Source organism: Dreissena polymorpha, chromosome 1, assembly GCF_020536995.1.
Source record: "Dreissena polymorpha isolate Duluth1 chromosome 1, UMN_Dpol_1.0, whole genome shotgun sequence".
NCBI classification, from domain to species: Eukaryota; Metazoa; Mollusca; class Bivalvia; order Myida; family Dreissenidae; genus Dreissena; species Dreissena polymorpha.
Window position 1 is genome coordinate 78,538,865 of NC_068355.1, and position 24,460 is coordinate 78,563,324.

A 24,460-nucleotide genomic window follows, 5' to 3' on the forward strand; every position below is an offset into this window, starting at 1 on the left:
TCTATGGCTGAATTGTTCAGGTATGAAATAAGATAAAAGGGGGTTTTTGTTTTCAAAACACGTATGCCGTGTGCATTTTTTGTAAATTATATTTTAATATTGAACATAGTTGTAGTAAGACCTTAAATGTGGTCGTAAATAACCACACAAAATAGGCGCTGTAATTATTTATTACCACTATACACGTATCAAAACAAGATTTGTTTTTCCTCCGTGAAAACAATATTTATGACCATTTGTTTGTGTTTATAATAATTCTTTAAAACAAAAATGCACAAGTTTAACTATTCATACAAATGCTATATGTTCATGTACCGGTATATGTGTTTATATGTTCGTAAAGTAGGAAAGATTTGAAAGATATATTAAGGTGGATTTACACATAAGTCTTAAATAATCTCTATATTGACCGAACCTTCAATGGATTGGCCAGACATTACTTAAAATATATGTACCTTAACTCACAAGGACTTGTAATAAAAAGACTTTTAAAGGTGTTTGTACATTTTTCATAAAAAGTCATTCGAATTTAAATTTGAACATATATCTTATCGATTTTTTACCCTCGACCAAGAAGACGTTCTCGTCAAGCCAAGTTAGCAAATCGCTGAACTGGCTATCCAGTATCGCTTGTTCTTAAAATCTTTACAACAACAAGAAATAACCACAAACTTAGATCATATCATAAACACGTATGGTAAAAACCGTTGAAAACTTTAGATGTAAAATTTATCTACAGATTTTATAATTATTTTTTATTGGTATAACCGTTACTTACATTATTATTTTCAATGATTAATTTCATTTCCCCTGTGACAATTGCATGTGAACTGTGGACCTTTACATCGAAAAACTCTTCGATTTCATTTTCTCCATTTTGTCATCATACACAGATGTCATACTTTGCACTAAGACAGATATTTTGTTAAAAAATTGTATAAATTAAGTTTAAAAAGTAAACTTATTATTTCAAATATTTAGGAATTTTAGAAAACTTATACGCACGTATTCACCAAAAATCAAGATGATGCTTTGACAATCGTTTTAAACAGCAACTAGTATTGTTCATTTGATATAAGGTTTATAGCCCTTAAACATGATAACTGACATTTAATAATGAGACGTGTTACTTTACTCTTTTATCAAATTACACATAACTTACTGATGGATACCTGTGTAAAAGCCTGTATTTTCATTAGGTAACTAATGCGTTTTCCATCATAAGCAGGTGCAGTTGAATACATTTTCGTTATTGCTAAATAGAAAAAATATTAAGAACACGTGTTGTTTTTGGTACAGGGGCGTGAGGCAAATTGGTACACATATCATCAAATAAAACGTTCTTAATAATCAATTGAAAGCAAAATTTAGTAAGATACATCATCAAGATGATTTGTGTGTAGTTCCGTAAAGGATAACATCTTCTACCATCAAACCTGATAATAAAGGCAGAATGTTAAATCTTTCACAAAAATTATGTGGGTTTGAAAACAAAAGCCGATTAAGGTCAATTATTAAGTTCTATTAAAACTTAAATATAAACATAAATTTTGAAACTAAACCAAAAACATGTTCCCAATATTATTCCAAGATTATTCACAAGCGGAATATAATGCTTATATTTAGCCCCGACTGTCAAGATTGGTAATTTTATTCCCTAAGTAATTCATTCCACCGGCAATACTGTCTTTATCCAATTACAGCCGACAACACGCCATTGTATCTCATACGCCTCATATGAGTTCACGGGACGAAGGCTTAATTTCAATTTTGAAATCAGACAATTAGCAAAATATAGTAAGATTTCTGGTATAGCTATTGCGTAAACAATTAAAATAGGTAGAAGTTAAAAAAACAACAACAGTGCATCTTTCGAATTACTCATTAGTCGATCAGATAATCTTTCTCGGTCAATTACGGAATGCACGCTTTGATACACCTAAATCTTCCTGATGCGCAAACCACATGTCGTTAACTCATTAGCTGGGTCTCTATTTGCAAAGCAATGCTACACAGATCACACAACATTAATTTCTTAAGCTGCCATTGCATGATTATCGCTTAAGTGCATAGCAAGGCACTTGTTTTTTCACGTTTATTTGAAAAGCAAACAACACTAATAGCACGTGTTCTGAAGTTTAACGGCATACAAGGTTACAACACATAGTTCCAGAAGGGTGTAATACAGATATACAAGCGTTTAAGAGCCAAACAAACGAAAAATAAGTTTTGTGTTCACATTGACTTATAATAAAGCTCTCGTCAGCAATGTGTACAATAAAGCATTAACCCATTTATGCCTAGCGTCTAGAAAAAAGCCTTTGCAAACAGCGTAGACCCAGATGAGACGCCGCATAATGCAGCGTCTCATCAGGGTCTGCGCTGTTCGCTTAAAGGAATTTCTGTAAGAAATATTCTAAATATAGAAATAAATATACTAGGCATCCCTAATTTTGGAAATAAATTGATCCAATTTAGAAGGATGGGAGAGTCCACTAGGCATATATGGGTTAAGGGGTTTGTTTGGGGCATTACTTGCACGTGTATTCAGAATGATCCTTCTTGTTGTAATATTTGAAAGTAATTTGACTGGGTCAGCTTATAATTAAATGACACAAACGCGTACACCAGCCACATCGACACAAATATACCAAAACGAGAATTTGTAAAAAGAAATATATGAGTCGTGTTCTGGGAATAAGGGGTTTAATGCATGTGCGTAAAAAAATTGTCCCAGATTAGACCGTGCAGGCCGAACAGGCTTATCAGGGACGAAACTTTTCTCTTTTATGATATTTTCGTTTCAAGAAAGTCTCTTCATAACAAAAATCAAGTACAGGCGTAAAGTGTCCCTGTCGTCCTTATTTACCTGACTTTTGTTAAATGTTTTTACATAAGGATTAATCTAGATATCACTTATCGAGGATAAATATCACAGTGGTTTAAAGTTATTTAATCAGTATTGTACTTATTATCTTTATCGTTATTTTATTATTATTTCCCATGCGTGTTATTGTTTTCTGGCATTTGTCTTATCTATCGTTTATCTCATTAAATTTCTTGACACACTTTCGTTTTCCAATTTTCAAAAAGGATGTGTTCATCAAATGTTTTATTCATACTGGAGCAATACATACTTTTCTGTACTTCTTTATACAGATATAATAAATGCCCTTTTCGTGAGTGTTCATTATAAATCATGATGGATTAAAAATATTTGTCAAAATCAAGATGTCTTAATTATTACATATTAACATAAATTGATTGCTTCTTGGGCCATTTTTCATAGGTTTAGGCCAATCCTAATAATAAATAAACAATTAATTAATGCAGATATTTTGAGCATTACTATGCGTTGATATACAAAGCCAGACAAATTCTTTGCATAGATTCAAAAACCAGATTGTGTAAATGTTAAATACACACAGGTGTGATCCATTATTTCGACTGAAAAACATCACGCATTGAAAAAGGCGTGTTAATTGTTCTCAGGTGCAATAAATTATTCTATTTCTTACGAAAAGGCGCTCGACATTCTAGAGAAAATGCTTCGTGTGCACAAGTTGAAAGTACCTGGTAATATCGGGCATGTGTTACCAACTTGATAAATTAAAAGAAACTGTATATATGTAATTTAGACCACAAAAAACTATAATAAACATAATTCTTAGGTCATAATATAGACTAGAAACTATCCAAATAAACACAGACATCATTCATAATTAATTAAATAATGCGGAAAACTACTTCCCAATATATAAAGTTTACCGAATTTGTTTTCATTTTCAAAGCCTACGACTAATGATATCACATAAAATACTTTTGCAAACGTTATGGTTACTCAGACGTGTTTATGGAATATCAACTTGTACACGCCAATAAAAACCTCTTTTGGCAAACCATATTGGACAAGAAATTAAATTACGACCCCTTTCTTCAAAAAGGTGTTGCAATATTCCATATTAGCAGCGTAATGCGAAAACGGGTCTTATGCCATATGCGGCCAGCGTAGATCCGGCCCAGCCTGAGCAAGTGTGTCTCACTAGAGGTAGTTTCTGACCAGACTGTGTGGTTGCGCGGGCAGATCTTAACGTACGCCTCATATGGCTTCAGACTCCTTTTCGCATTGAGCGGCTCATTTCCAATCACTTGATCTAGAATACATGCACCGTGTGAACGCCGAACAGAAACTTTGCACAATATGCATTTGGTTGAAAAAAAAACGATAAAATGTAGATAGTTTTTTCGGACCACAATATTACTCGTTGATCATAAATGAATTTAATATCATTAAAACCTAACTTACTGCACATAAATAATACTCCTACATATATGACGTACTGTCTGTCCGGGTCTAAATACTATAATCACAATGAACGATCCTTCAAGACGGTGAAAGTACAAAATAATGATGGTTTGTCGGGAAAATGACGCTTGGAACGGAATTCAGTTGATCTAAATAAGATTTTGGAAAAAACATGCGGACATGATTTTGACAGCGTATGTAATAAACAAAGTGAGGAACTCTGTCATCGATCTTTCCGCTACTTTTCATGGCACCGCTTTAATGCTAAGATAGTGTGAAATTTTAGTATCTATTCATGTTTTAAACTATCGTTTTTCCCTTGTATCAATAATTAATTTATTCGTTGGTTTGTATCATATTTAAATATTAGCGCAAGAGCTTAACTTTGTGAAATATTGTTCTAGAAATACGAAATGTGGTGTGTTTAAAGCCATTCACCTTGCCTCTGACTTTGAAATGAAATACATGTTTATCAAAACGTATAGATGCAATTTGAAAGTGTGCAAAACTGTCATCAAATCTATAGCCTAGTTAGCAAGTAATTTTCAAACGGTACCGCTTTTAAAATCGAAAGTAGGATTTCTAGACGTATACGTCCATTCATTTCGACAAACGCTATTATTTTTTAGTTTTAAAGCGCATAAGACGGATTTCTGCCTTGTAACCACCAGATATATTCTAATTGGCATATATAAAATTAAATATATACCCCAGTTAACAAGTAATTTATCATTTTTTTAAACGGTACCGCTTTTAAAACCAAAAGTAGGATTTCTAGACGTATACGTCCATTTTGACAAACGCGATAATTTTAAAGTTTTAAAGCGCAAAAAAAATATTCCTTGTAACCAACAGATATATTCTAAATGGCATAGATAAAATATGTTTCTTATTTATACTTAAATTTATTATGCCAAATAAGATGTGTGGCTTTAATAACACTATAATATACCCTATTGTATTTTTGTCTTACAAAGTGACTAATTTCTTGACGTAGGCGACTTATCTTTGATAACCTAATTAAACCGTTCAATCGGTTGAAATAGTATTATAAATATTCTCTCATGCAAGTCCATGCTTTCCAAATGAATACATTTGATTGGACAATTAGTATGTTAAAACAATTTACACATATCACATAACACTTTGAACTGATAACATCATTTTCTCTAGTGCATCATGCATGTTTCTTTTGAAAGCTAATGTCCTAATTAATATTGCACTTTGTTCTCAACAAACCAAATCCTAAAACTAACAAGCACTCGACATTCGTCTCGGGCTGTTCTTTAGATAATATCAATATGTTTAACTACATGAAATCAATGTAATGACGCTATAAGATGTTTTAATCTTTTAAAGTCTGATTACCAACATAAGTTCAATTTTTTTAAGCTAACAGAAAAAGAAACAAAAACGAAATATGATAGAAGTTAAGAATTATAAAAATAATAAAGTTTAAATGAACATTTAAGACATGACTTATAGAAAGGTTTTGATTGTAATTTAAATTAATATTCGATTTAATGCATGTTTATTTTACATTAGCGTTTGTGTAATATTTTTATAAGAATTTCGCTTATGGCTTTTTTATATCAGAATATACAAAAAGTTTATCATTTCTTTTCCTAAAAAAGGTTCTGTAGATGTTGTAAGCTTTTTATCTAAATTATTTTCAATCATTTAAAAAAACCGGAACGTATTCAATCAGCCAATGAATAATGGTAAATTTTGAATGCACAATTTAAATTCAGTAAAGATTGTTCAACTGTTTATACTTTTTTATGTTTATACCTATTGTGCAGTGTGTTATTAACGGTATACAACGTGTGAAGGTTGTTTTGGTTGAAATTCCTCTTTGTTTTAATTGTATATATCGCGGTGCAGTATGGTTAAAGATGTGTTAAGCTGGAATGCAAGTAGAATAACTACGAATAATTTAAACGGCTGTGATAATGTGAATTCTTTTCATTTGACAGCGGCACAAACTGTATCTGATTTTGTGTTCAGTATTTGCAAAATACTTATAATTTGTTTTACAAAATGACACAGTGATGGGCTTCAAAATAGATACTTAATTTGAATTGTGTTGTATTGGGGCAGGTGACATGTTTTTTTCAGATTGAAACACAAGAGAAAATACAAGCCCATTTAAATAAACTACATCGATAATGTACCTTTAAGGGGCTCAATTTAGACATTACTATGGAAAAAAACACGTTAAAACAGAGGATTTTAAATTGTTCTACCTTTGTACAATTAGGTCTACTTTTTCTTTAATTCTCAATTGACATAATTGGAAAGTCAGTAAGGCACCGTATTGTTAAATGTTTTAAATTAATTATAAAATAAACAACAGTAAACGTATAATTATACAAACTGTGATAAATCAAAATTGTTAAATACATACGGGTATTCATATTAAGTTTAAAATCCCAATATAACGAACACCATGCTTGAATATGATGGCTATTCAGATTAATTATAAAAGAGCTTTCTTTTCTTAGATTTGTATGACTACGGACGTCTACCCGTCCATTTGCAATATAGTTGCAATAATTCAATTCTCATCTTTATAACCCAAAAGGTTACTGAGAGTTGCAATGCGCCGTCTATTGTCCTAAGGTGCAAAATTGTATGACCACTGCAAAGGCTAAGGAACACTGATACTGCAAAAACGTATCAACGTTTACCTGTCTAAAGCACACACTCATGCAAATGGTACCATTAAAGCAATAAATAATTGCTTTTTATTTACTTTGTCATTCTTGCGTTCGCTCCATCCACCATATTGGGAACTGATGTAATGTTGCCGACAAAAAGTGTCGCTATCGGTTAGGTCGCTCGCAGTACACCAATCTTTTGCACATCGTGATATTCGATGTAACCAAGTCGATAACGATGTCTAACAGTTGTCGAATATTTACACTGTTCGATATTTCAAAATAAAATGTCAGCCAAAATGGTGCGTTGAAATATCGTCGTGTTTTATAGGTTGAATGCAAAGGATAACGTCCGTAGGCTGCCATTCAGGTTAATTTAATCTGTGTTTGAAGTTTATTCATCGCTTTCCTTAATTTGTAACCAACGACGTCTGTTTAGTGATGCGCACGAAATCTGTGCGCAAAACTGCGATTGTGTTTATGAAGAGGTGTATATATACTTCCAGAGCCGCCATAGCAAAAATTATCAAAGGCTCTGAGAGTACGTTTATATGGACTAATTTGCAATTCAGAAAGGCAGATACCGCCGGAACAGTATCCCTTGTAACGAACGTTATAGCCTTCGGTAATCAAAGAGAAAAAGATTAAAGATTCCATTTCATGTGTATTTGCAAATGGTTTGGGAAATCTCAAGAAAAATATATTAAACGCATTTATTATATCAGTCAAGGTATCGTTAAGTGCCTTATTTTATTAACTTAAAATTGTAAATCTAAAATTTAAACTCAGGTAAAATAATAAAGGAAGCTTTTTGCAAACTTATTTCTATAATAAACACCGCAGTAATTTAAAAACAATGCAAAGTAGTAATGTATGTGACATTTTTATCGTATGTATATTTTGTTTTTTCATTTATATCCCCGATAATAATTGGAAAATTAAAGTTCATTTATGACAATGTACATATGTGGAATTCTTAAAAAATGTATGTTCTGTTAAGTTTATATCATGTTCCCATGTTTCATACGCGTTTTTTCTTATCTGCGGTATTTTATCGGTAAAGATGAATTTAAATATATATATATATATATATATATATATATATATATATATATATATATATATATATATTACACTGGTTTTGTAATTTAATTAAACTCGTCCGAAAAATTCCTCGCCATATTTATCTGGGACCGCCACAACGAGTTGATATCGGTTGTATTATAAAACGTACCGTTTGACAAGGGTGAGATGAAATGATTTCACCATTGGGGACTGGGAATGCGTTATAAGCATGTTTTATCGTTTTTTAAAGCGCTCTTTTGTGGCGTAGGTGCTATTAATTAAACAGACGATGTTACTGTATGTTAATGTATTCAAAATTATACATAGAGAATAACAGGTTAATGTCCCATCGTTTTGTAATATATCAGGCAAGGCTTAGAATAATATAACGGCGATGCTTGCCGAGCCGTTATTTTATTCGTGCCGAGCCTAATATAACAAAACGATGGGACAGTAACCTGTTTTTCTGTTTATCATACCACCTTACCCTAAAAATCTGCAAAACAATCCATTTATTATATTTAAAATGTACGGATCCCCGCTGATTTTGCTGATCCGGCTTTTACACGTTTACATATATGTAGCAACGGCGTTCAAAAAGACGACACGAATAATCGCTTATTTTAAACATCGTATAGAGAAAACAGTTGTTTAAACTACGAAGGGAAATAGTACACCCGCTTTAATTATAAACGTCTTGAATTGGAGATCAGGAATGGACTGCGCGACAAATTTAATCGAAGAACACACTGTACCGAATAGTTTGGAGACGCCATTTTGGAGATGTGTATTGCAATTGAAATTTTGATGATGGCGTCAATATTGACATGAACGTGTTTAATCGTTTGTTTAAATAGTTGAGGATTAGCATACAGTTATCATTTGTCTTGACTTTCTGTGCAACACTTGCGAGTGCAATTACTATATCGATATTTAAGATGTATTGTCCCATTGATGACGCCATTTAACTTCTGTAGTGCGTCTGTGATGATTTTTGAAAAATAAACGTTTTTGTGATTTATGACTTTAAACTAGAATAAAATATGTACGTTCTTCGTATCAAATTGTTTGTTTTGTTAAACCTGATTCATGTTAATAGAAATTGTCGACTTAACAACTTAACCACGTAACTCCAAACATTGACTGATATAAGAACTTCCTGTTGACCATGATGTAAAAAAAATATAGCAGGCAGCGTTATATCAGGCAGATATCAATGCGGTGGTATGATTAAACAAAATACATGGGACCGATTGAAACTCTATTCATTTCTTATAATTTAGCAACTATATCGAGCGACAAATCAACAACAGACAGACAGATCAGTTTATTGTATGATTTTTCAATATGTGAGTTTCTGTTTTATCAACAGCGTAATATGTTCAAAACAAAATGTATGCGTTTATATCGAGTCATCTGTCCATAAGATGTGCTCTTGAAGAATGAAATGCAAGCCTGATCAAGCCGGTCACATATGTCGTATACGTATATTTTTACAATCTTATATATGTAGTTAAATGTTTACCTTTACTGTATACGGTAAGTAATGCAAATTTTAAATAGCCTGTCTTTATTTCCACAACATTTCAATAGTACTTGGTTATGTTTATTGAAGTTTAATATTCGTAAAGAAAATACAATTGTACACATAGGCATATAGCAAACGCCAAAACTATCATATTTTGATAACCCGTATTGAAAACGGTATTATGGTTTACATAAATGTTCAGCATATTATTACAGCACTAAACCGGGAAATGTGGAATTTTCGGTAATTTAGTGAACTTATTCTTAATAATACCAATAACAAAAATACCATATCAAAGCAATACCTGGTGGAAGGAATAAGTACAAATACGTATTAGTTGTACGTGTTATTTAGTGAATTCCTGTGTGAAAGCTTGTTTTAACATTCCGTTTTTGATTTTTTTACATCATCATCATCATTATCATCATCATCATCATCACCATCATCATCATCATCATCATCATCATCATCATCATCATCATCATAATCATCATCATCATCATCATCATCATCATCATCATCATCATCATCATCATCATCATCATCATCATCTTCATCATCATCATCATCATCATCATCATCATCATCATCATCATCATCATCATCATCATCATCAATATCATCATCATCATCATCATCATCATCATCATCATCATCATCATCATCATCATCATCATCATCATCATCATCATTCATCATCATCATCATCATCATCATCATCATCATCATCATCATCATCATCATCATCATCATCATCATCATCACCACCATCATCACCACCATCATCACCATCATCATCACCATAATCATCATCATCATCATCATCATCATCATCATCATCATCATCATCATCATCATCATCTTCTTCTTCTTCTTCTTCTTCTTCTTATTCTTCTTCTTGTACATCATCATATTCATCATCATCATATTCATCATCATGTTCATATTCATCATATTAATCTGTTTACATTAATAGATAGTTTTTCTCTTTTCATTTATAACTTGAAAATACAAAAACTACAGTTTTTGTCATTCACCCAAATAGTTGTTTTTATGTTTCTGATAAACATTTATATACACTTAACTGCACCAAAGAAAATCCATGCTGTTTACAACAGCTTAGCTAATTAATATTACAAGAAATAAATGAAATGTCAAGGTCATCGCTGGAGGGATGTGTAGATAATTTTGCTCTCCAAAATTTACATTAAAATACATGTTTATAGTGATAAAAAAAGTGAGAATGTATAGTACAACATGTTCATAATTGTGCTTTGAATGTTGTGACAAAGTGACAACCAGGAATTGTAATGTGATAAAAAGCAATTTGGAAATGTTTATAACAAAGAATTCAACAAAGGATTTTGCATATTTGTGTGTGATAGGTGTGATAGGTGTTTGACTTGTAAAACACATGCATTTGAGAAAACCCCTGTGCATGGACTCTCAATGGGCATTATAAGGATTATAAGGATTATAACTGTGTCAGCTCTGAGTATTTACTATTAGATGTGTCGTCTGAAAAACACTGGAGAAAATAACTGTAATTGTTCATAAGCACAATGAGCAATAATACAACAAAAAACAGCCTAAGCTTAACTTCACAGGAGCAAAACCTAAAACAAAATCGGCTGTCAAGAAATATAGGCCAGATACTTGTGACAATAGCAATTCAAGCATGGATGAACTCAACTCCATACATGTGCAACTTCAAGCAATGACTGATGGCATATCAAGCTTGAGGGAAGATCTCAAGAGTATGCTTCGTAAAGATGAAGTTGAACAACTTATCACCAACACAGTCACTAGCGTAATGCATTAAATTGAACAAAATATGAACAAAAAGATCGATCAACTAGTAAATGAAAAATGCAAAAAAATCCAAGCAAGAATAGAGTCCATAGACTTTGAGAATAAAAGTCTGAAAGATACATTGCAAAATTGGAAAACAATAACAAAACAAATCTGAAGTCACTTCAGGAACAAATAGACAAGACAGACGAAATCAGCAGAATGACAAGTAAAAAGGCTAACTATAATGAGCAATATTCCAGAAAGAACAACATAAAAATATTAAATATACCAGAGAACAGGGATGAAAATGATGAATCACTGGCCAAAACGGTAATCGGAATCCTGAAAACTCATACCGAGGTTGACTTGCAGCCAATCGATACAGTAGCCATGTATCGTATCCCAACAAAGAAGGGACAGACCCGCCCAGTGCTCATCAAACTGAGAAATAACTCAGTAAAATCTGCCATAATGAGGAAACGGGCACCAATGAAGAACGGCGGATACAAACTTGTCGATGATGTCACCAAGCCCAATCAAGGGCTCATCAACAGGCTCCACCTTCATCCAGACATCGAAAGTGCCTGGTATTTCAATGGGGCGGTGTACGGGCAAACTGTCGCGGGTGAACGCATTAAATTCGCCATCTATGAGAATGTGAGTGGTGTCATAGAAGATTTCAGACAGTACAGACGTTATGGCACGCCAAGTCGCTAGAAGATACTTAAACATTACAAACAGACATGGTATGTTGTTTACTATGGAGAAATAACTGATATCTATTGACTATCTACAGATTACTTTGACATTCATAACTAGTCTTATGTTGTTGTTTACGTAGTATTTTATAATTCAATTTAATATAAAAGTCTACTTTTCAGAATATATGAGAACGTATTATGACCTTTAAAAAATCACTATCAATAAAAGGAACTATATGACATCATCATATGTATACATGTACATATTTTTAGGAAACAAACTATACAATTTAAAATTGGCCTACTTATAACCGTGAATATAGCCTGTAAAATATTTGAATGGCTACCCCAAATATAAACAAGTATGAAGTCTTTATCAATGTATATTCAAACACACGGGGATTAAAAAAGCAACACACACAAAAAACAATATTGAAATTTTATACAAACGCATACGGAACAATGATGTCCCACAATACATTTCAATCATTTTTTGTAGTTAATGCTATTCTACACCTTTTTTTCTTGCATTTGTTTGTTTACATTATTTGTTACTGGCTGTTAAGAAGTTTACCGGTACTTGCATGGTGACGTTTACATGCATGATTTTTTAATGGACAATGTAGGATAATGTTCATTGGATGTTTCTTCAAATAGAGGGCTTTTTACAAAATACACACCTATTCGACTAAATTTTTGTATAGAATTAACTGCCATCCCACTTTAAAAAAACTTAACCGTAAAAAACAGTTTTTAGAAGTAATGCAATTACAAATGAATATTATGTGTTTAAAAAATCGCAAAGGCGATGTAGTACATATTTCAAGTATAACATAACACACAGCATGTTTTATAGACAGCCCTCATCTTGTGTATAGGACAATTGACATGAATGTGAGAAATGCAGTTTTTCACTGAAAAGCATGAGCATTATTAACACGAATGTAGGTCACCGTTACGAAATACAAGCAAACACATTTAATGTTTATGAATCTTGTTACTTGGAAAAGCGATGATATTAAGGTATATTCGTACCCAAAACCAGTTATTTCTTAACTGTAAAACATATACACATTTTAAATAGTTCTTTCAAAATTTTACAATTGTTTTTGAAATGTTGCATGATATGCTTAATGGACAAGACATATATTTTTCAATAATACAAATAAGCAACAAAATTGTACAATATAACTTGGCATTCCCATTGACGCCAATCTATAATTATTTGACTATAAATACATTGTATGATTTTGATGCCTAAGAAAACGATTTGTTCTATTCTGAATTTAAAGAGGTATGACTTAGTATAAAGACGGCAACAATACATAAATTCATGTATTTATTATAGGAAAAAACTCATTTATGTTTCATTTACGATGTCGTTGTCTGTCTATAAGTATTATGTATGCGTTTAAACATGTATAATATATTGATTGTTGTTATTATATATTTGTCAAATTTTCTTTTTTTGCATGGCACTGATTTTGAGGTGTGTTTTTGTTTGCTTTTCTGTTGTCTTTTGTAACTTTGTTTATACTCTTACCAGAATGCATTTTATATTATCGGAAATAATTGATTTAGATAACTTAATACTGACTAATTTTATTTACATATTAACAATGTGAACACATCTTTTTGCGAATACATTATTTGTACTGTATGTATGTGTTTAAATTTTGTAGAATTTTCATCAAGATAGTATGCATTTAGGTAGGGAATTTAAATTATTATCTTAAATAACTGATTTAGATAACTTAATACTGACTAATTTTATTTACATATTAACAATGTGAACAAATCTTTCTGCAAATACATTATTATACATTATTATAATTTATGTTTAATTTTTTGTAGAATTTTCATTAAGATAGTATGCAGTTAGATAGGGAATTTAAAATATCACCTAACCTGTAATATAAATAAATATATACATAGTTGCGGCTTACTAGATGGTGTTTTTATTTTAAAGACCATTAAGAGGAAATGTCTGTCTATAAGTATTATGCATGCGTTTAAATATTCATAATATGCTTAATGAAAAACGTATATGTTATTATAATGTATTTGTCAAATCTTCGTTTTGCATGTCACTGATTTGTGGTGTTGTTTTGCTTGCTTGTTTTTCTGTTGTAGTTTGTTAGTTTATTTATACTCTTACCAGAATGTATTCTATATTATCTGAAATAATTGATTTAGATAACTAAATACTGACTAATTGTATTACATATTGACAATGTGAAGAAATCTTTCTGCGAATAACTCATTTGTACTGTCTGTATGTGTTTAATTTAAAAAAAAAAATACTTCATCAAGAGAGTATGCAGTTAGGTAGAGAATTTAAACTATCATCTAACCTGTAATATAAATCAGTATATACATAATTGTGTCTTACACGATGATGTTTTATTTTTATCTTAAAGACCATTAAGAGGAAAATGCTAATTTTTCTAATGGTCACTTTTCTTTTGTTGTAATGTTCACGTATTGGTAATGTAAATATATCACTCAGTGGGTGCTTGTAAACCACATCAACTGGGATCTACATACCTTGAACCTTCTTTTGTACATTGTTCCATTTTCATTATCGTTTGCTTTTTTCTTTCTTTAAAATGTTTTTTTTCTCATTTTTGTGATTCTTTTTGTTTACTTCTTCATTGCTATGGGACATTTATCTTTCTATATCCCTAATTTTTGTTCTCTCTTTTTGTTTGTTTGTATGGACATCTTAGGTATTAGAATAGAAACCAACTGGCCATGTTTTAAAATAGAACCTACACCCTACACCTCTTTAAATGATTACATTATGTACTTTGAATGTATAGGGGCTTAACAATAAAGATAAACGCATAAAAATCTTCAGATAGTTAGAAAAAAATATAGTATATACCACAGGTAGTTAGCGTGTGGCTATGATATTAATTAGTGAAAAAATCATTTTGAATTAAATTTTATGAAAAAAAATCACTATCAAATATATATAAATAACAAGGTATGCAGCTCAAAATCACCCCAAAACGGGGTGCATCGCTTTGAACAGCCATATCTTCATCAATTGTGCAGCGATGTTCACGATCTCGGTCTTATTCAACGCAGAAATGAATTTCCTTTCTGGAAATGTATACAATGTATGTCTTGCTATATATTTACAAATGCTGGGTCAACTTTTAAGAAATAACACGATACACAACTCGCGTGACCCAGTTGACAATGATCATGCAGTCTTTAAGACTGAAATCTTCACGGAGTAAAGGGGATCTTCCCTACAAAGTTCATGTACCTCGATACCATAATTCAATAAAACGTATGAAAAAAACATTATTACCGTTATTGTCGTTACATTATGCATCAAGACTAACTGTCCAGCGCCGTTTGAAACCTTTGTTTACATACATTTCAACTAACTGACATTTTAAACAAACGAGTGATTTGATTGGTCCAATGCGGAGGTGTGTCTTTACAACTGGAGATTTCATTCATAAAGGCCGCATGATCATTGTCAACTGGGTCATGCGAGTTGTGTATCGTGTTATTTCTTACAAAACATAAAATAGGTATAACAAAAAGCAGGCGAATAATCAGTCTAAACGTGAGTGTTATGCTAACTAGTTTATCCGACCACTGAGGAATAAAAAAATAATTATAGCAATAATATCGTTTCTTTTTAAAAACATTAAAATTCTTGTTGTAACATTATGCGAGTAGGTTTGCGTTCAATTTAAAAAATCTATTTATTCGAACACATATAGTTGAAACCTTTAGCGCATATTGATTCAATGGACATAAAAAGAAGCCAAAAGTTGAAATATCTGTTTTTTAATGTTGGATGACTGAAAAAATATATTTACGCTTTGGAAATATTTGCTGAAGTGCCGAAAAGTGTTACACAACTGTAAAAAAGTGGAATTTAGTAGCTAACCCCAACAAAACAAAACAAGACATTAAACAATTAAACATGTTATAAAAGTAATTTATCTTTGCTGAATGTATACATTCTCTTCCAATACATTTAATTTACGTTAAGGGGATCGTAATTAAATTCGTTCACATATAAACCTATTCTCTTCATCGCACTTGTTGTCGTTCATTCTATCCATTTCTTTAACATCTTTATGGATTCCGAATATCTGCATTCAGTTTTCAAGTGCTTCGCCATTAGGTTCCGTATCTGGAAAGTTGAAGAACTCTACGTGTTCGCAAGTGACGTATTTGAATATGCCCTCTGCCTTCAAATCGGACGCGCCAATCCAGTAGTTTGCATGTGGAACTGTTCAAATTGAAATAACGAAATCCAAGGCGTGTTTGTTTCTGATCGTTGCCAGTCTACCACATTCCGCCTGTGCTGATTGCCATGAAGCGTTTTTGTTCGGTTTAAAATAGAACGATAACTCGTGTTTCCTCCAGATTTGTTCTCGCATTACACGATGCTGAAATATTCACAAACCTGTATTTCAAATAATGTTATTGTAAACATTTTTAATACACTCATACATACATAAGATACAAAAATAAAAATGTATAATAATTTAATTTAACTATACTCACACTTTCAAAAAATATGACTCCGCCGTTCGTCACTCCATTTGTGAGGAATGCATATGCGAAAAACGTGCACGTTTCCTTTATCTCGTCGTATATAATCGCTTGTCATCTAAAGTTGGACGAGCATACCGCAATGCAAATGATAGTGCGTGGTGTGTTGGTATACAGAAATCTCTTCCCCTTTTAAGGCATAGCTTTGTCTTTCAAACTTTCTCGAAATGCAAAATCCGCAATCTTAGATTACCGCGTAAATGTAAACATTCCATATAAGTTTTACAATCATGTTTCTTAACGGTTTTTGGTTTAACACAGACAAACCGATGTCTTAATTCACTTGTGCAAATGAAGTGCTTTTGTTCAACAATTCTTTATAATTATCAAGCTTGCCTGTATTGTACTGTCGTCAAACAAATAATGCTCTGCTAGTGTAGTCGAAAGTCAGAATAAATGTTAAAGAATGAGATAAATGATATTGTTTGCAAGTATATTAAACAAAACAAATTTTACCGACAGTATAATACGGGGAAACCATCATTAATATTTATTATTAGAGGTTTATTTCATGTAACAGTAGATTTGCAAATACTTACAAAATCTTTTGGACGTGACCATCATTCTAATTGTTATCATAATTATTTATTATTGTTACTTTGTTTACAAATTACGTTGTTCAAACAAAACATTAGGAGTGACGTTTACACACGTGTAATATAATTGTTTTTATATTGTGATATTCTAAAGTAAACATTAATCGTTAATGTTTGAATTCAATAACTAATTGATCACCCATGAGATGGGAAAAAACAATATTTATTTTAACATGATGATTGCACTATATTCTGTACTAAAAACAAATGCTATGTTTATAACCAGTTCAATTCGAAATCCGAAGATGAGTCCGACACTGAATGCATTGTAGTATTATGATAACCATATATTATTATGTACAATCTTTGTGTTTCTTACTTTATTAAACATAAATGTATGCATTATGAATATTGGTATATAATTTTGCTTGAGCTCAAACTAATATGCATATATCTTATAAATATTTAAAAATAACAATATGCAAATTAGATCTCTTAATGACTAATTGAATATTAAAATAATTTAAGAATAATAACTTCATGGTGAATAAAAAATAAGTATGTTCAGCCAGTCAAAGAAAATCAGTCACTCTTGCCTTGGAAAATTCGTTGTGTTTCCGTTTCCAGAATATTAATCGCTATTTATTGCACAATGAAGTGGTATTCTAAAAACATTATTTGATTTTCCCCCAAAATGTCTGTCTTCCATTTTTTAATTATTAAATGACAGATAAAAATCAACTAACGTCACTAAAACTCATAGAAAATTCGTTATAATTGTGTGTGCGTTTGATGCTTTCAGTTCAAATCCTATGTCAATAAATATAATGTGAACAATCTTTACAGTGGAAATTTGGTTCAAAATGAATGGTGTTACCTGAATTTATACCACGGTGGTCGTTTCGTGAATGCCAGCGCGATGATTTGATGAAGTCCTGTTCTGTTCTGATGGTTAAATCTGACATTCGTTCGTGATCAGCTCTATTTGTGAGCATCCACAATTAACTTTAATTTTGCTTTAATTGTCAATATACCATCGCAACTATCGATTTATATTCAAAGATACTTCTCTTAGAACATGGTTGTAATAAATTGTTCCGTTTCCTGGCTTTGCTGTACAACCGTTAACATCGACTTACTTTGCACAGAAAAAATCAATCTATCAAACGGTAGTTGTTTTATGACAGAAAAAGTAGTTTGTTTAAGTCCAAACAAAGAGACAGATGGACGAACAGGCGATATGCTCACAGGCTGACGGGCGTCAGGCAGGCAGACAAGCACAAATAAAAGTTTTCTGAAATGCTTATGTGTAAAATATAAGAACTGATTTCCATTTTCAATAACGATTGGAGGACAGGTTTAATGAGTTCCCATTACGAATTGTTTGTTTGGTCATGGATCCTATTGCTGCTTCATCAAGATTTGTGTTGATGCTTCGCATCAAGTTTCAATTTAATATGTACATTTTTAATAAGTGAATTTATAAAACGCATATTTCCATCTTGAGGCATCGCGGTTCATTCCCAGGAGCTGTTTCGGGTATGGTTTTCTCATCGTGAAAAGACCATTTATTTTGTCGTGTATCTGCAGTTATCAGCAAATGGTTAGTTTCTATGATATACAATATATTTCAAGATACACAGCTGCTTATTTTGTGTGTGTGTGTGTGTGTGTGTGTGTGTTTATTGGTCTGTCAGAAGGATGTGTACGGACTGATACATTTTCGGTCCGAAGATTCCACTACCCTTGCCTGTGAGTTGATTTCGGTAAGTGCATGCCAAGAACTTCCGAGAACCGACAAATCAATATATCAAACGGTAGTTGTTTTATGACAGAAAAAGTAGTTTGTTTAAGTCCAAACAAAGAGACAGATGGACGAACAGGCGATATGCTCACAGGCTGACGGGCGTCAGGCAGGCAGACAAGCACAAATAACAGTTTTCTGAAATGCTTATGTATAAATAATAAGAACTGATTTCCATTTTCAATAACGATTGGAGGACAGGTTTAATGAGTTCCCATTATGAATTGTTTGTTTGGTCATGGATCTTATTGCTGCTTCATCAAGATTGGTGTTGATGCTTCAGTTCAAGTTTCAATTTAATATGTACATTTTTAATAAGTGAATTAATAAAACGCATATTTCCATCATGAGGCATCGCGGTTCATTCCCAGGAGCTGTTTCGGGTATAGTTTTCTCATCGTGAAAAGACCATTTATTTTGTCGTGTATCTGCAGTTATCAGCAAATGGTTAGTTTCTATGATATACAATATATTTCAAGATACACAGCTGCTTATTTTGTGTGTGTGTGTGTGTGTTTATTGGTCTGTCAAAAGGATGTGTACGGACTGATACATTTTCGGTCCGAAGATTCCACTACCCTTGCCTGTGAGTTGATTTTGATAAGTGCATGCCAAGAACTTCCGAGCACCGACTGCAAACGCTGGAGAACCTTTTGAGTCTTGCCTGTTCACAACCGATGTCAACATGGGATCATACTAATGTGAACTTGATTGATCTAGGCTCTTTTGATGTAGTTCGAAAAAAGTGTATAAAATATCAATTCTATCTCTGGCATTTCTGTGTTAAATAGACTAAATCGATGATTGTTAATCCTAAAAAAAGCAGTTTAAGTAAACGCATTGACCAAGCACAATGTGTTTTCTATGAGCAAACGTTCTACATCTGAAGTTATATTAAAATCATTAAGAAGAAATGGCACAAATATAATCTAGCTGTTTTTAAGTGACTGTTTTTCGGCGAAGTGCAAGGGGCAGTGGCAAACGAAATAAATATATATTTGTAATCCTAAACCTATATTTAACCTATATAAAGAACAAGAAGAGAAGAATGACCATATTTTAAACAGTTCAAATTCATTCGTCGCTCAACATCCTTTTAAAATTTGAGTAAATTTCGCACCGCTGCCAAGATTGCTGAAATAGGTCGCCAAATATCACAACTACTGTTTTTACCTTAGAGGTTTGAACATCCCAATTGGATAGACCATATCCAGGGGATTCTAAACCTACTTTAGTCCTCCTACGCAGACGTGAGCTTTAGTGTCAAAAGCTAGAATGAATAGGTTCTAATGGTATAATTTGTTTCCAATTATGGCATATATCTTTTTTTATTAATAGTTTCTGAAAACTCTTCTGCGTGTCAGGTTAGGCTTATTAATCGGTATGATGTTGGGTCGTTTTAGTCTTAACTGAGTTTTAATAGGTGAAATAATATTGGAAATGATGAACAACAAGTTCACCTAAGTGCAATAATGAAATCCTCCAAGTTATTGATTTAAAAAAGTTAAAGAAACTTGTTTTTAACACCCCCATATAAATCAACGTAATTCTGTGCAAATGCCTTAAAAACTGAAGAAATACTAGATATATAACATATTGCTTTATCACTACTTTGTTCACAGTTCAAAGTAAAAGCACTTATGTGATCCTTGTCTCAAACATCCAATGTCAATAAGTACACTCAAAGCATTAACGTTATTTGTGTCTTTAAAAGTTCAGAGTTAAATGTATTGTAACTTCTCATTTTCAAAATAATATATTGTTTTATAAACAACATCTCAATTTGAATTATTGCTTTTAAATGCAGTTAAAATAAAAATATTGATCGTCTATCATCTTTTCCAAATAACAATATTAATGACAAAGCAAGGTTTAGAGACAAAAGTTAATTCCGTTTCCATTCGATAGTTGTTTCTGCACAGCTGTCTTTATCTTTTTCAAAAAGACTCATTATTGCATCAGAACTGTTATCAATTCATTTTTTTAATCTAAGAAAGTGGTTTATATACACATTTATTTTGATTGTACTACTTACGACTTCTGGTCTGGTAAAATAATTACAAATTTATGGTTTTTAAAGTTCAAATATCCCTTTCAAATTAAATATTTGGTCTTGTTTCTCTAATTAATACACATCGTTGTTCTTGTATTTGTTGTTCTAGATGAAATTATTTCATGGTCTGCAATATACTGATTTATTGGAAAATAACTTGACACTGAATGTGTAGCTATCAACCATACTTCTTTCTCTTTGTTATATCTTGATAAAGGCATTCAATTAATACCATAACTGAAAGGATATTCAAGTTTTATCCTGTAATATAAAATAGTACAATATGTTGTGATTGAGCTTAAAGGGATCTTTTCACGCTTTGGTAAATTGACAAAATTGAAAAAAGTTGTTTCAGATTCGCAAATTTTCGTTTTAGTTATGATATTTGTAAGGAAACAGTAATACTGAACATTTACCATGGTCTAATATAGCCATCATATGCATCTTTTGACGATTTTAAAACCTAAAAATTATAAAGCGTTGCAACGCGAAACGATTGAATAATTTGGAGAGTTCTGTTTTTGTCGTTAAATTTTGTGAAACTACGAAGATTGCTTATATAAGGTATAAAATACGTCAAGTATGTGTACTCGGCGGAATAGCTCAGTAGGCTAAAGTGATTTTACTTCAGGACTCTGGCAGGACTGCAGGGGTCACTGGTTCGAAACCTGCTCCGAGCAATGTTCTTTTCCTTTTTTTTAATTTTATTCTTGATTTTTTACTGGAGCTTTTACGATCCAATGTTTACAATTATCAATATAAAGCATTTAATGAATAAGTTAAAAAAATGCCAAAATCTGTGAAAAGGCCCCTTTAAGCCGCTTTATTATGCATATACCTAAATTGAGTTAAGTTATTTATGTACTTATATATTTTATATAAAGTTGTTGTTTTTTCTTATCGAACTGTTTTTAGTATTTCAATTGAATACATATTTGACAGCATGCTATTCCAATCTTCCACGACATGGGCGTAGATATGTGTAAGATTTTCAGATAAGCAAATTAATAATAGTATTTGATTTTAAATAAATATATCTAACATATTATCTCTCTTACCAATCACACTGTAGCACATGAAATGTTGTAGTATGCACATAACTAAGCGTCATATAGGGGTTATATACATAATTCAAAGACAGTGTGACATTTGTTTCAGAGACAGAATGCGTAAATCAAATCTTGACTTGTCCCTTTGTGTCATTAAGTGTAACAAGACAGAACGGACAGGACCATTAGCAAATGTCGAGCATGATATGCGATTGGGAGCTGAATATAATTAAATGATCAAATCCGTTTTGGTTGACTGGCCTTTATAAATAAAAGAAGACATTAGGTTAAGGAAGAGTGAAACTATACGGTCTATTAATTTAACTGCTGTCTTATACTCACAGTCCCTTTGAAACACGAATGAAATCGCTTACGATACATGTATCATCTACTTGAAAATCAAAAGTTGTACAGGGATTCCAAGAGAGACAATTTTGTCATCTTAGTGAATACTAATTTTACCTATTTATTTGTTATCACTATTTGTTCAACTGACTATCCGAGCCAAACACATTTTTTGAATTAAATAGAAAAAATATTGTGTTTTCAATGAGTAAAAAGATGCTGTAAACTTCTTATTAAACATTGCCTCTTATGCTGTATTTTTTTTTCACCACCATTAGAAGTTTTCCATTAACCATAAGATAAATTTACATGATTTATCAACGTAAAGTGTGACGTATTGCATAAAAGCGTCAAACGTTTCCGCCTTGCATACATATCCGTACATACAAACGTAATTGTCTTGACATTTGATGACTCTGTCAATGAATATAAAGTGCCAGGTAATTTAGTAATCAACTTCAATCCCATCGTGACAATTAAGTTGCGACAATTTTGGTGTCGAAGGTGATGCCTTTCAAAGTATTTGTAGATCAAAAATAGAACAAGATAAAATACGGAAGTCCTTTGTTTGAATGTCACACATTAGAATCATTGGCTGTTTTTTTTTACAACGGTTCAATGGATATACGTGCGAAAGTAAGTAAATCAAATTGTGAAAATTGTTAAAAACTAAAGCATAACTTATATTTACAACAATTTGAGGAACTGCAATACATTTTGCCGTTCAATTCTGAAAGTTGATCATGACGCCGTTTTGTTTCAATTCATTTGTTAAAATTGTTTTTATGTGTCCGTTCTTCAATGACAGCTGCAGTTGATTCTTACGACATAAATTTGTTTGAAGCCCTTTGTTAATGATGAAATTCGACGTAAAATGGACGTGCACCTGAGGTCAGAATGAGTTCAATGAAACCGTATATTGATGACGAATTACTAGGGGTGTTCATTATACATGGATGACGATATCATAGAGTCTTGCCGTGCATGAGTTAACCGTATTCATTAACACCAATGAATCTAAACATATCAAGAAATCATCTTGGTTTTAATTAAAAATTAGTGGTTATGAAATTGCAAATATTCCGATTTGGTTGATTTATTGCGAAATAAGTTGCTTCGTCTGAATATTTTTTTTTGAGAATTGTATGCCCAAATATTAGTTGAAACGCAAGTGAAGTATTTATTGTAACATTTCTCCTAATCAAACTAGTTACGAGCACATATTATAAGGAAGTATAATTTACTTGGACATATTTGGGAATCTACGCGTTCGATCAATCAATAAACTGTATGTCACATAGAATAGGATTATTTTGTGTAAATGGTTAGGGTTACTGATATTTTTACTGCAATTTCTTTTACGGGACTTGTTTTATTTATTTTTTATAAATGTCATTAAAATGTGTCGAAACAAGTATTCAATGCTTTTAATCGTTTTATTTAATTATAAAAGGACAACGGTTGAAGATACATTGTTTCTTTCCATGGCATTAGAACCTGTGACATCTGGAGGCAAAATACAGCGAACTACATTAATACCACTTAGGCTTACACATTTTATTGCGACTTATAAAGGGAATGCTAGATTTCAACGCTTGTTCGATTTGATCGAGTAGAAGCGATAAACATGCTTTACTCTTTTTACTGATTTTGATATATAATTTTATCACATGCTATAGCCTGTTTTCCATGTTATACAGCCATTATATATATTTTTTATATTACACATGTGTAATACAACATTTTTAAGCGTTTTCATTGGCTTAGTTTTATTGACCAATCGCATTTTGTTATTTTGCTGAAATGACGTTGCAACGTCAAATGAGGTCACGAATTGTAAACAGCATTCGGGATTTATCATTATGTTTGCGTAAATATTAATTTAATTGTCTCATGGAAAAGCATGTGATAAAATAGATCTGACACTCGTTGTCATATCATCTGACACTCGTTGTCATATCATACCATATTTTATTAAACTCGTCCTTCAAAATTCCTGAACTCGTTTAATAAAATATGGTACGATATG